Source organism: Neomonachus schauinslandi, chromosome 10 (genome assembly GCF_002201575.2).
Source record: "Neomonachus schauinslandi chromosome 10, ASM220157v2, whole genome shotgun sequence".
In the NCBI taxonomy this organism is placed as follows: Eukaryota; Metazoa; Chordata; class Mammalia; order Carnivora; family Phocidae; genus Neomonachus; species Neomonachus schauinslandi.
In genome coordinates this window covers 129,303,404-129,316,418 of record NC_058412.1, presented here as the reverse complement: position 1 = coordinate 129,316,418, position 13,015 = coordinate 129,303,404, and positions in this window count along the sequence as shown.

Genomic DNA, 13,015 nt, shown 5'->3' with positions numbered 1-13,015 from the left:
AAAGGATGTAGGAGAGGTGGGGCGTGGCTGGATCATGAAGAATATCACGGGTCCTAACACCAAGTATGAGTTTCATTATTAGTTGTTGATAAATGCTAGTTTGTTTATTTACATCCCCAAACAGCTAGTCCAGTAAAGTGGGTTTGTTCAACCAACACGGAAGAGAACCTCTCCTGTTCTACTTGGTGGGAATTTGCTCTCTGGAAACAGTTAAGGTGGATGACAATAAAGTCTGGAGACACTTGGGCATTGGCAAGCTTGCTTCTAAGAATTAATCCTTCAAAAGTTGTTCTGGTCTCTTTTTAAAAGCTCTTTGGATTTGGCTAGGTGTAGAATTTCACAACAGCAATTAAGCATTCTGTATATTGTAGACTGGCCGATTGCTGAGTGGGCAGGCTGGGGATATGGGAGCTGTTCGATTTCACACGCATCACATTTCTCCGTTGGAGGTGGCTACTTGCCGTTGGTGACAGTGTTTTGCTGCCACCGAAGAATCTAGACCACGTCGCTGGCCCAGTAATCCATTGCTCGACTTGATTAACCACAGGAAGACATTAAGTGAATGTAAGGACCGGAACAGCTTGGGAACCATGTGTGAGCAGCCTTTAAGTTCTGGGCTCTGGTATATTTTATGCCACCTCAACTGTGCATCAAGCTCTCCTTCCTGAACTCATTAGAACTGTATGCCCAAAGGTGCCCCTCAACTTTCAGAAGCAAATAGAGAATGATATAATTCACTCTGAGAACACCTTTCTGTCTTATCTGGAGCATGTCTTATCTATTATGATTAGGCATTAGGCATCCTATTGTCCTGAAAATTTCATGAGATTCTCCCCCTGCTTGCTGGGATTATGTCAAAGTGACTTGTCCTGGATGCTGTTTTCTCCCATCAATACAGCTCGTCTCCTCTCCTTAACCATTGCTGGGAAAGCCAACACAGCTAAGGAACCCACGGGCTTAAAATGGTCGAATAGTTCACGACGGTTGCAAATCCTCTTTTGAGAAGGCTTCCATGTTTTGCTTTTGGTTCCCCAAGAAGCAGACCCTGAGATAAAGATTCGAAAGCAAGTAGTTTGCTTGGGACATGATGTTAGAAAACTCTAGCAGGAAACTAGGAAAGTGAACACAGTAAGGGAAGGCTACCAACATGCGGTGTGTTATCAAGCAGGTGATCACTGTGGGTGACGGAACTTAATCCTGCGAGGAGATGCTGGGAGTCAGAGTAGCTTATGCACTTCCGAGCTATCCCTCCTAAAGAGTGAGAGAGCTGGGGTATTTATCCATCAGCGCCTGTCAGTCATTATGGGGGCTGTTTTTGGCTTTCTCTGCAGGCAAAGAGCCCCAAGTGCTGGGCATTAAATTGGGGTATGAGGAAACAGGCTGGGCACCAGACCAGGTAGGCGTCCAGGAAGAAAAATAAGTGTAGATTTGGAATCAGACAGACCTGCACTTTGTTTGTTTGTTTATTTGAGAGAGTGAGTGAGTGCATGCACATGAGGCGAGGGAGGAGGGGCAGAGGGAGAAGGAGAGAGAGAATCCTCAAGCAGACTCCATGCCCAGCACAGAGCCAGACGCAGGCTCACTCGATCTCACAACCCTGAGATTATGATCTGAGCTGAAATCAAGAGTCGGACGTTTAACCAACTGAGTCACCCAGGCGCCCCAGAACTACATCTTAAAAAATATTTTCACTACTTACTGAGACTATAACCTTGGACAAGTTATTTAGCCTCTCTGAGCCTTAGTGTTCCCATCTGTGAAATGGGGATAATTACATATACCACCAATTCCATTAGGGGCACAGAGAGGAATTTTGAGCTAATGTAAAATCTATAGCATGACACCCAGCATATAGCTAGCACTCCCGCATTTTTAGCTTTTTCATTATTTTCTAAGAATTTGTTGATTGACTATTGTTTACAGAGTGCTGTCAGATATATCTGAGGTCTAATCTAATCTGTACTAAGGGATAAAATGAATCTCAGCTCAATCCTCTACTTGTCCAAGGGCACCAGTTTACAGAAGCCAGTGAGGGAACCCGGATCCTCATACAGAAAGCATGAAGGCAGCAGAGCATAAAGTCAAGCCATGAGCAGCAGAGAGCTCCCTCCAGTACCCTCTGCCCTCCACAGTCCTGTCCTCTTTTCCCACTAAAGTTCATTAAGCACCTGCTCCAGGCCAGGCACTGGGCTGGGCACGGGGGATTTCGCAGGGAATAAAGCACCTGTGTGGCTCTTAGGGCCCGTAAGACTCTGGGGGAAAGAAAAGCAGGTTCTAGTAATGATAAGAGTCGCTAACATTTATGAAGCACTTGGTGCTAGGCACTGTTCTAGGCACTTGACAATATGAGCTTATTAATCCCTTAAAACAATTCCATGAGGTAAAGTGCTTTTGTCGTGCTCATTTTACTTATGAGGCACAGAGAGGGTAGGAGACAGCACATGGGGAAGGTGGTTCAACCCCTCCAGGTATGGCTCTAGCTCGAACCCTCCACCGCCACACACTGCTCACTCTTGGTAATGCTGTGGTCACATCACACATCGGCTAATTATCCCATGACTCTTCCCTGTCCCTACTCTGCAGCTTCAGAATCCTTGAACTTGAGCCTGCGTATGACCTCCTACGGAGTGAAAATAGATTCCTGGGCTCCACCTCGAGAGATCCCACTTTAGTAAGTCTGGGTGGGGTTTGAGAATGTGTATTTCTAACAGGCTCCTAGATAGCACCCATGATGGGCATCCACCGACCCCACTTTTTGAGTTGCTCGGTTTCCAACAGGGGTGATGTTTTCCTTTCAGGGGACACGTGACAGTGTCTAGAATCAGTTCTGATTCACAGTTCAGGGGGTTGCTACTGGCATCTAGTGGGTAGAGGCCAGGGATGCTGCCAAATACCCTGCAGAGCCCAGGAAATATCCTTGCAAACAAAAACTGACCCAGGCCCAGATGTCAAGGGGGCCAAGGTTGAGAACCCTGGTGTGGGGTGTAGCCTCACGAATGTTAACATAGCGAGGACTCAATTGGGGATCTCGCCTGAAACACAGATTCTGATCAAGCAGGTCTAGAGTGGTGCCTGGCAGCCTGCATTTCTAACAAGCTCAAACAGACGATGCTGAGGTTTCTGATCCAGGGACCATACCTGGAGTCGCAAAAGCCAGACTATATCTTGCACAGGCACATGTCTTGAATCGAGGCTCAGGACACAATGAACTCCTAAGAAACAAACCTAACATCATCCCAAATTAGTCTGGAACAAAAGTAACTCTGAGTTTAAATAATCCCTTTGAAGCTACCCTCCTCCCCCTCCCCGACCCCAGAGCAAGTTTTCCCCTTAAAAACGTCCACGGAGGCAGAAAGGCTCAGAGGAAGAAAATCTCCACTCCTCTCTCTGAGGCAGTTAGGGGCTGATTTAAAACAAGGAAGGACAGAGCTTGGTCAGAACTGCCTTGCTTCAGTCCCCAAACATCAAATCAAGTCTATTGTTGCCTGAAATTGTGGTTTCTTTCCAAGAGTTGCACACTGACGGTGGGGTCTGCCTCTGCCTGATTTTCAGGTCTGCAAATGTGCGATGAGAAAGTGGCTGCTTTTAAAATGGTTGCTCTCTTGGGAAAGGGGTATGGGAGAAAATGGACTCTCTGCGTCCAGCCCTCCAGAGATGGCACCCCAGCCCCGGTGATAAATGGCAGCATTAACAAGGTTTGGTTGAGAGGGGCCCTACAGATTTATGACTTCCTGTCTCCGCCAGCAGATGTCATTATGGCTGACAGAACAGAAGGCCTTTCAAGAGCGAGCTGGGGTGGAGCTAAGAGGAGGGGAAAAAAATAAAATAAAATAAAAGGCAGAAGCCAAAACTCGTGTTTGCTCGGTGGTGCTATTGTTTATACTGTCATTTTAGGGACAGAGGGAAGTTTTATATTAAACCAAACGTCTTGTAATATCTCTGAGGTCCAGCTTTGAAGACTGAGGCAGAAACTCTCAAATGAAGCACAAAGTTTAGTTCCACTCACAAAAGGAAACCTGCAGGGTTTTCTTCCCAGCCTGTTTACGGATACTTTTTACCCTGGAACATCATGTTGATGGGTGTTTAAATATGTTTCTTTTACAAATCCAGCAGCCTGTTCTGAAGTTCTTCGGATACACAGATAATTTTACCCATTTAAAAAGTGTTTTATAGGATGTCATTGGTATTTTAGGTGCCAGAATTTTTTGCTGTATCGAAAAATGGTAGAAATTTGGCATTTATCGTTGGGCTCCAAAGCCGTATTAATACATACAGCTGGGAACACATTCTTACTCGTAATTACAGGCCACACTTCCACATTTCCTCCTCCTAATCGTCACCTGAAGCTTTGCCTTCTGTAGGCAAAGGAAGCATTTTTTTTTTTTTCTAGTTGATTCTCTTATTTAATGGACATGGGAATGTATTCTTTGGGCTCAGGGAATCAGTGCCCAGATGCTGGGCTGTCCTTAGTCCTATCGACAGCAAATTGTCCCCCATTGTGGCTGCATGACCAATGTGGCTTGGCAGAAATGTACAATCACGGAGGACTTCATGGAGGAGAAGCACGGGGTCTCCTTTGCCCCTGGCCTCTTAAAAAACCAAGAGCCCACCTCAAGCAAAAATTTGATTGAGGGTCTTCTTCTATAATTAATTAATGACTATCATCTTGGTGTATGTATTATACGGAACATCAGCTTTTCGAAATAACACAGTCGGTATGAAAAGAGCCATTTCCATAGCTCCTTCTGCAAATGATTTTGGAGTGGCAGCTGGTGATGGGTTTAACTAATCCAGGCTCTGAAGACTCACGCTCTCAATTCTTTTTCTGCTTCTTCCACTCACTCCCTGGGTTATTCTGGGCAAGTCACTTTAGCTCTTTCCTTACCTGTAAAAGGTGGACAATACCAGCGCCATCTCTTAGCAAATTTTTAAATGAGGATTGAATGGCATGTTTGTGAAGTCATTAGCCACGTGCCTGGGTCAGGGTAGGACTCAATAAATTAGCTACTGTTATAATGATTAATGTTAAAATATCCTCACTCTTTACTCTTTCACAGGTAGACACACAGAGACATAGACTGATTCACTGGCCACCCAGAAAAGAAATCCAATAATTATAATAACATTAATTGTAGCTGTCATATACTGAGTGCATACTGAGTGCCAGACACTGTGCTAAAGGCTTTAGATGCAAAATCTGAATCTAATCCTTACAAAAACGATTTGAGGCTGAGTATTATCCCTCCTGTTTTACATATCAGGAAACTCGGAGAGGTTTGTTTAAGACAATGGTTCTCAAACTGTGGTGTGCATCAGAATCACCCGCAGAGCTTGTTAAAACAGTTTGCTGGTCCGCAGAGTCTCTGATTCCATAGGTCTGCAGTGGGGATCCCTTGTTTTCCATTTTAAGAAGTTCCCAGGTGATGTTGCTGTTGCTGGGGACCATATCTGAGAACCATTGGTTTCATTAACTTGTTTAGGGTTTTACAATGAGTAAGTGACAGAGTGAGTTTTCAAATTTAAAAATTTGAATGAATTAAAAAATGCACTTTTAACAAATACCTGTGACTTCAAATTTCCTATTATCAAACTTTTTTTTTTTTTTTTAGAGAGAGGGGGAAAGGGGGGGGGGGGGGGGGAGAAGGAGAGGAAGAATCTTAAGCAGGCTCCATGCTCAACGTGGAACCCCATGCGGGGCTCGATCGCATGACCCTGAGATCCTGACCTGAGCTGAAATCAAGAGTCAGAGGCTTAACCAACTGAGTCACCCAGGCACCCCTCCTATTATCAAACTTTTGAATTAACAGTTGATGTTTGAATTCATGGTGCACAGTGGTTTGGATAACTACTTGTTTGAATTGAATATCCTGACCCATGATAGTCATAGCACAAAACAGTGCACGATACCCCAGAAGGGAAAGATTTCAGGAACACTTTTAGGAGGAGCATCAAGTACTTATATCATTGCCACTTAATCACCAGGACCCTCAGCAGTCCTGCTGGGGTGCAGGAGAATGCAAGGCCTGTGACCCACTCCAGCTGGAGAATTCATTAGGAGTTCCGAGATGGAGCCTGGCTGAGTAAGCCTACCTGGATGCCATCCGTGCCGAAGAGTGTCTCCTCAGCCTCCCACCTGAGAGGAATCTCAAAAGACATCCGAGGGTCCTGGATACGTCTCCACTGAAGGTCTAGGACCTAGCCTTTCCCACTGCCCAGGTGAGCCTCTTACAACCAGTCAGCCCAAGGAACCCCTGATACATGCTCCCATCTAGAGTGAGAAGAGGATGTGCTCCGGCCCACACTGTAGGGTTTGGGAACATAGGAGAGAAACTTCCAGAAGCAGCTGATGAAAGATGTGAATGGAGACAGAGGATAAAGCCCAAAGTCCCTTAGTGGGTAAAGGAATCCAGCAGAGGGTATCTTCATCGTTTAGTTGCAAATGGAGTTCAAACCCACAGGCAAGATTCACATCAAGGAACGTACACACCCAGAGACTTGAAGAAAATGGGTGAACTGAGGGAGTAGTACCTCTGACAAAGGCAGAAGCTGGTTGTGGAAGGTTGGGGATTCCTATTGCCATGATGCAGGACGTGGGGACAGAGAGCTCACTGCATTTCGATCAGGAGCCTGGGATTTTAGGGCTCTCTGTAGAGAATGGCCCTGCTAAGTTTTGTTTTCTGGGGTTTTTTTGGCCCTGCTAAGTTTTGAGGACCCTTCCTCTTCTTAAATAGGAAAATACTATTTTTTTTAAAGATTTTATTTATTTGACAGAGAGAGAGAAAGCACAAGAAAGGGGAGCAGCAGGGGCAGAGAGAGAGGGAGAAGCAGGCTTCCCGCCGAGCAGGGAGCCTGCTGTTGGGCTCGATCCCAGGACCCTGGGATCATGACCTGAGCCGAAGGCAGATGCCTAACTGACTGAACCACCCAGGTGCCCCAGATACTATTTATTTGTATATTCACTCATTCATTCAGGAAATATTTGCTGAGCACATATAATGGAGCAGGTACCCTTAGAGATGGGGCGGGGGGAGGGATGAACAGACCCAAATCCGTGCTCTCATGAACTTTATTCTCTAGTGAGAGGAGCAAGATAAAAAAAAAAAAAAAAGATAAATTATCTAGTATCTTAGGAGGTGAAAAGGGGTATGGAGAAAAATGCAGAAGAGAAGCGGATGTGTGTTGCCAGGTAGTTCGGTGGAGCAATGGCTTGTTTCCATCCCCAACAATAATATCAGCATTGGTGAGTGCCCTTTGTTTGCAAAGGATAAAAAATTAAGTCAAACTGGCCGAAAGACAAAAGGGAAAATTTCGACTGCATGCAACTGAGAGGTCCAGGAGTTAATAGCTGCATTGCACCCTGCTGTTCTTCCTTCCAGCATTCATTCCATTCGTCATTTCTGACGTAACCCCGAATTCCACGCCAGTATCTAATTCTTCCTGGTTTAATTTGTGTACTTCTGGAAAGCAGGTCCCCCCACCCCCCAAAGACAGGGCATAAGCCAATGGGCAAGTTCCATTCTCTCCTGATCACCGTGATTGGTTCTTGGGTGGGCAAAGAGTCCAATGTAGCTGCATCTCTGAAATTCTGCTCAGGATCTTTCTTTTAAGGTACCAGGAGGGGAGAATTGTTACTGGCAGCCCTTGTGTAACTATGAGGAGGCCTGTCTTAGAATGTAGTAGAGAGATGAAAAAAAAAAAAACAAAAAACCTAGGTTCTTGATGACACCACCCATCCACCGAATAACATGCTCTTGAATGAGTTATTCCTCTTCTGGACTTACAGTTAAGAGAGTCAAAAAACAATTCCCTTTATGGCTTAGAACCATATAAGCTGAGTTTTCTGTTATTTTAAATAGAAAGAGTCCTGGGGTTAAAACACGTACTTCAGAAACAGCTACATCCGGGTGCTCACCAATAACCTCACAGATCTCAGTTTTCCTTCTCTTGTGAGCTTCCTTCTCAGCGCTTCCCACATGGACCTCCAGCAACCTCAGGCCCGTGCTCTTTTTTGTGGCAGTACCTGGAAAGCTGTGTATGCATTCTGGCTGAGTTACCTTGGGACATGCGTCCATCTCCGGACCAATCACTGAGGCCAGGGGGATGGAATACTGCTGACCCTCTCTCGGGCAGGGATGCCACCTGCCTCACTAAAATAATGTTTGAGAGAGTTGGTTCTTCAAAGAAAAATTAAGGAGTTGTTACCAGAAAGATGAGGCATGGGCGCTGGACAATCAGACACTATAAGAATTCACTATAATATCTAACTTTCTGTTTTTTGGTCTCACTTTCCCCACTTGTAAAACGAAGAGGTTGAGATAAAGTGATAGCCCATAACATTTTTACTAGGAAGGATCTGCACCCCCCCTCCAACACCTGCTCTCCTCTGCTGCCCGTGGTGGGCACCAAGTTAAACTAAACTTAAAAGATTAATCTGTAATCCATCCATTTAGCATTAATACATCCATCTACCATTTGACACACTTTTATTGAATATCCGCTACCTTCCCATTTTGTTCTGGCATTGGGATTACATTAATGAGACAGATTGGAAGTATGTGATCCACTCTGTTCAATGAAAGGTAAGTGGGGAGGGTATCTGCTCGTGGTTTTCTTTCTGGGTTAAAAAGCCAGAACCTCAGTAGAACACTTTGTGCTCATGTCCCTTCTCCTCTGCTTGGAATGGGGGTATGTGATGCCTGGAGCTGAAGCAAAAATTGGCAACCGTGGGGTGACATGCATAAAGAGTCAGCAAGCCGAGCACAGGGGCAGGGGGCGGGCAGGAGGGACAGTCACAGTGTGGGGCCATGACAGTTTGCAGCATCTTGGGGCCTCTATATCAAAGGCTTCTTGTTAGGTAAGATCATTCACATCTTCATTGTTGAAGCCACAGTTAAAAGTATTGTTACTTGCAGTTACACGCATTCCTAATTGATACAGCCAGATCCAGTAGGTGCCCCAAGCAGCTTATAGTATGAAAATGTCCAGTGAAGTAATAAGAACCAGGGTCACCCGTGTCCAGAAGAAGAAGTACAGGAGTTTATATCCCGGCAACTGATCATGTCACACCTGCTGTTATATGGCCACAGCAGTAAGAGACGATATGGAAATGAGTGGGCGTGGCTGGGTGCCAACAAAACTTTATTCACAAAAACAGGCAGCTGGCTTGAGTGGCCTGAGGGCCATACTTCACTTGTTGACTCCGGAATTAGACATACGTACGGAGTATGCAGTAAAAACGGCAATCCAAAGTAGTTTGTAATACGCTTATTAAAATATGGAAAATCTCTCAAAATTCTCCTTTCCAGATTTCCCAATGCCAGGTCTTTAAGCTCACACATTCTGTGACTCAGTGATTCCTCTCCCATGTCTTCCTTCTCCCACAAAAGGGAATTGAAGGGTGGGTCCCCCGGACAGTTGCCCCGAGTGCTAATCTATAATGAGCTTACCGGGAGAAGTTGCGAAAATAAACATTTGCCTTTCTCTGATGAGAAAATAGACCACTGTGCAGTGAGACAGGCAAATACACAAAAATGCAACATTTGTTAGCCCTGTAATATTTTTGGTGAGGATTTTTGTAACTAAACTACACTGCATTTGAAGTTAGCTCAAAGATGGCAGTTGTGGTTAGCAGAAATTCCAGAACCACATCATGTGTGGTGTACTGTGATTTACAAGGGATGTGATTTATATTGCGAATATTAAACCTTTTAATATACCTCCCAAGAAGTTGCTTGGTTCACAAAAGTCACAAAAGAATGCCAAAGAAAAACTAAAACTGCAGAAAAGTTGGATATATTTTATCTGACTTTTTCAAAGCATATTGACTCTGTTTCAAACTAATGCAAGTAAATTGTGAGTAGTTATGATTCTGGAAAAAACAAAGTCTTAAATCAGATCCTCTCTACCTTCACTAACTATATCTTGGACAAATTTTTAAAGAGCATGGGATTGAAAAGTCATTGGATTATTGATCCGTGTGGCTCTTATTATATTAAGGCCCACGAACTCAGGAAAGTACCAACACAGAATGCATCGGATCTAGGGAACAGGGAATGATGGAGACTGAGGTGGGTGGGAGAGATTACGCCCTGTCCAGAGGAGGGAACCTTTCTATAAAACCTATATGTGATTCCAGTCTACTGTTTTCCCTCCTAGGAAATATCTCTAGGTCTTTAGAAAATAATAATTAAAACTTTTATGTAGCAAGTTTCCTATTTTATTTATTTATTTATTTTATTATTATGTTATATTAATCACCATACATTACATCATTAGTTTTTGATGTAGTGTTCCATGATTCATTATTTGAAGTTTTCTATTTTATAAATTCTGTGCAAACTAAGTAAACCTGTGGCTCAATCATGCTTTTGATTGTAAGTCTCTCTTTACACACACACACACACTCCCTCTCCCAGACAAAAGCCACACATATCGTGTGTGCCAGACAATGGTGAAGTTGAGCTGTGCATCTTAACTGATCAGATTTTTCAACTCTGCCTTTCCCCAACAAGATGAATTGTTGTAGAACATGGCATCTCTTTCCGAATCTCACGCTATGGATCTATTAGTGTCGCTATTTATGGAGAGGAGAGAAGAGAGTGATAATTTATACATACATTTGTTTTGTAAAAATTACACGCCTCTCCTCTGATTGGCTCGAGTCCCCCAGAATATCACTTCTCTGTGATAGATAATGTGGCTGGGAGGGGAAATGCTAAACTGTTTAAGAATTTCAAATTTTTCCATTGCTGCTATAGCAAACTGTGTCATCTACTGAGCCATGCAGTTTTTTCCCCCTTCCCAAAATGTCACAAAAGGAAAAGTGATCACAACAATTTACACATGCCAAACACACTTGCCCAGTCAACAACACAGAAAGAATCCCAGTAGAAATACCAACCCTGTAAAGGAACATTGTATTTGATCTGATATTAATACTGAAACATTGCAGGCTGAAACCTTTTGTTTAGGCAGGAGACAAAGCTGCTGTGAAGGAGAGTAGTGACGATAAATCCTGCTCAAGACATTAAAAAAGTTGGGAATTCTGAGGCAGGTTGGGAAGAAAACAAGACTGCATTTACTCATGCTAAAGAAATGTTACTGCATTTAGCATAAAAAAAAAATGCTTCCAAGATGATAATGAATAAAGATTTCCAATTTAGGTGCAATCCCATATTGAGCTGCTAAATGTTTCAGGAAGATGCTTTTGGGCATTAAATTGCCAAAGGGGCACCTGGGTGGCACAGGCAGATGAGTGTCAGACTCTTGATTTCGGCTCAGGTCCTGATCTCAGGGTCATGAGATCTAGCTCTGCTCCAGGCTCCTCCCTCAGCAGGGAGACAGCTTGAGATTCTCTCTCTCTCCCTCTCTCTCTGCCCCCACTACCCCCGCTCATGTGCTTGCGTGCACGCTCATAAATAAATAAATAAATAAATAAATAAATAAATAAATAAATAAATAAAATCTTTAAATTGTTAAACAAAGTACCTGAATTGTTTGGTGTAGTGGACCCCAGTTTTCTTGGCTGTCTAACTTCCCTGTCTTTCTCTTTCAGATAACACCACTTGGAGTTCAATTGTTTTCCATGATCAGCCACGCTGTTTTTGTAGTATTGACCCTTGCCTCAGCTTATGGGGCAGACCTGACTGGCTAAAGCCAATAATCCTATCCCATCCTATGCCATCTATCCTATTGGCCACCCTGATTTGGTCCATGATGGCAGAAACCAAGTCAGAACCAATGAAACCTGTGGAGAGGTTTTCCAGGGTTTCTGGGGGAAAAAATATAGGTCTTTTTCTTCCTTGAGAGCCACTCCTTCTGTGGTCTGCATAGTTTGAAGATATAAATATATGAACAGCTTCTTTACTACTAAAGTGGAAGACCACAGAACTGCCAATGGGAACATATCTGAGGCCTAAAGAAATAGGTGATGCTGCAGAAGGCGGAAAGGAAATGTGGAGAGAACAAAGCTGTTCCTTAATGACACTAGATCAAACTGTACCTGAAGCTAGTCCTGTCCCTGGCCTTTTCAATGATGCAAGTTTACACATGACATTATTCTTCAAACCAGTTTGAGTTGCATTTCCTGTCATTTTCAATGGAAAGGTTTCTAACTCAAATTTTGGTTTTGTCAAATTGATGATGACACGTTAATACCCTTTCAACGAGTTATACTGGGAGAATGGGGTCATACTGTGGGTTTCTGCTTCACTATTTTGTTTAGTGTGTTGGTTTCAAATGGATACCTTATCTTCTTAAATCATTCTCCTACTAGTCTCCTTGTCCACACTTCACAATACACATCAAGTACAACCTTCCCTATGAATTAATTACTGAGCAAGAATTATAAACACTGGTCTTTTAGCTCTGTTACGGCTGCCCCAAATAGTGGTTAAGGACACATGTGTTACACTACACAGACATGATTTTGAGCCCTGGCTCTATAATTCACTAGCTATGTGACTTCGGACAATTTACCTCAACTCCCTAAGACACTTTGCCCAACCTATAAAAATACTGTTCATTATAGCATCTTGTCTGAGACAATTTTTGTGAAGATAAAATGAAATAATTCATGTACAACATTTATCATGGTGCTTGACACAGAATAAATGCTCAATAAATGTTGCTGCTGTGATTATTAGAGTTATTATACTTATCAAGGAGTCTACCATATTGAAAGAGCACAATAGGGCGCCTGGGTGGCTCAGTTGGTTAAGCGACTGCCTTCGGCTCAGGTCATGATCCTGGAGTCCCTGGATCGAGTCCCGCATGGGGCTCCCTGCTCGGCAGGGAGTCTGCTTTGCCCTCTGACCCTATCCCCTCTCATGTGTTCTCTCTCATTCTCTCTCTCTCAAATAAATAAATAAAATCTTTAAAAAAAAAAAAGAAAGAGCACAATAAATCTAATCTTCAGTTATTAGCCCAATAAATATTTGCTATATGACTTATTTAAAAATTGATGAATGGATAGTTGAATGAATACTGAGTAAATTAAAACATGAATGAATGAATG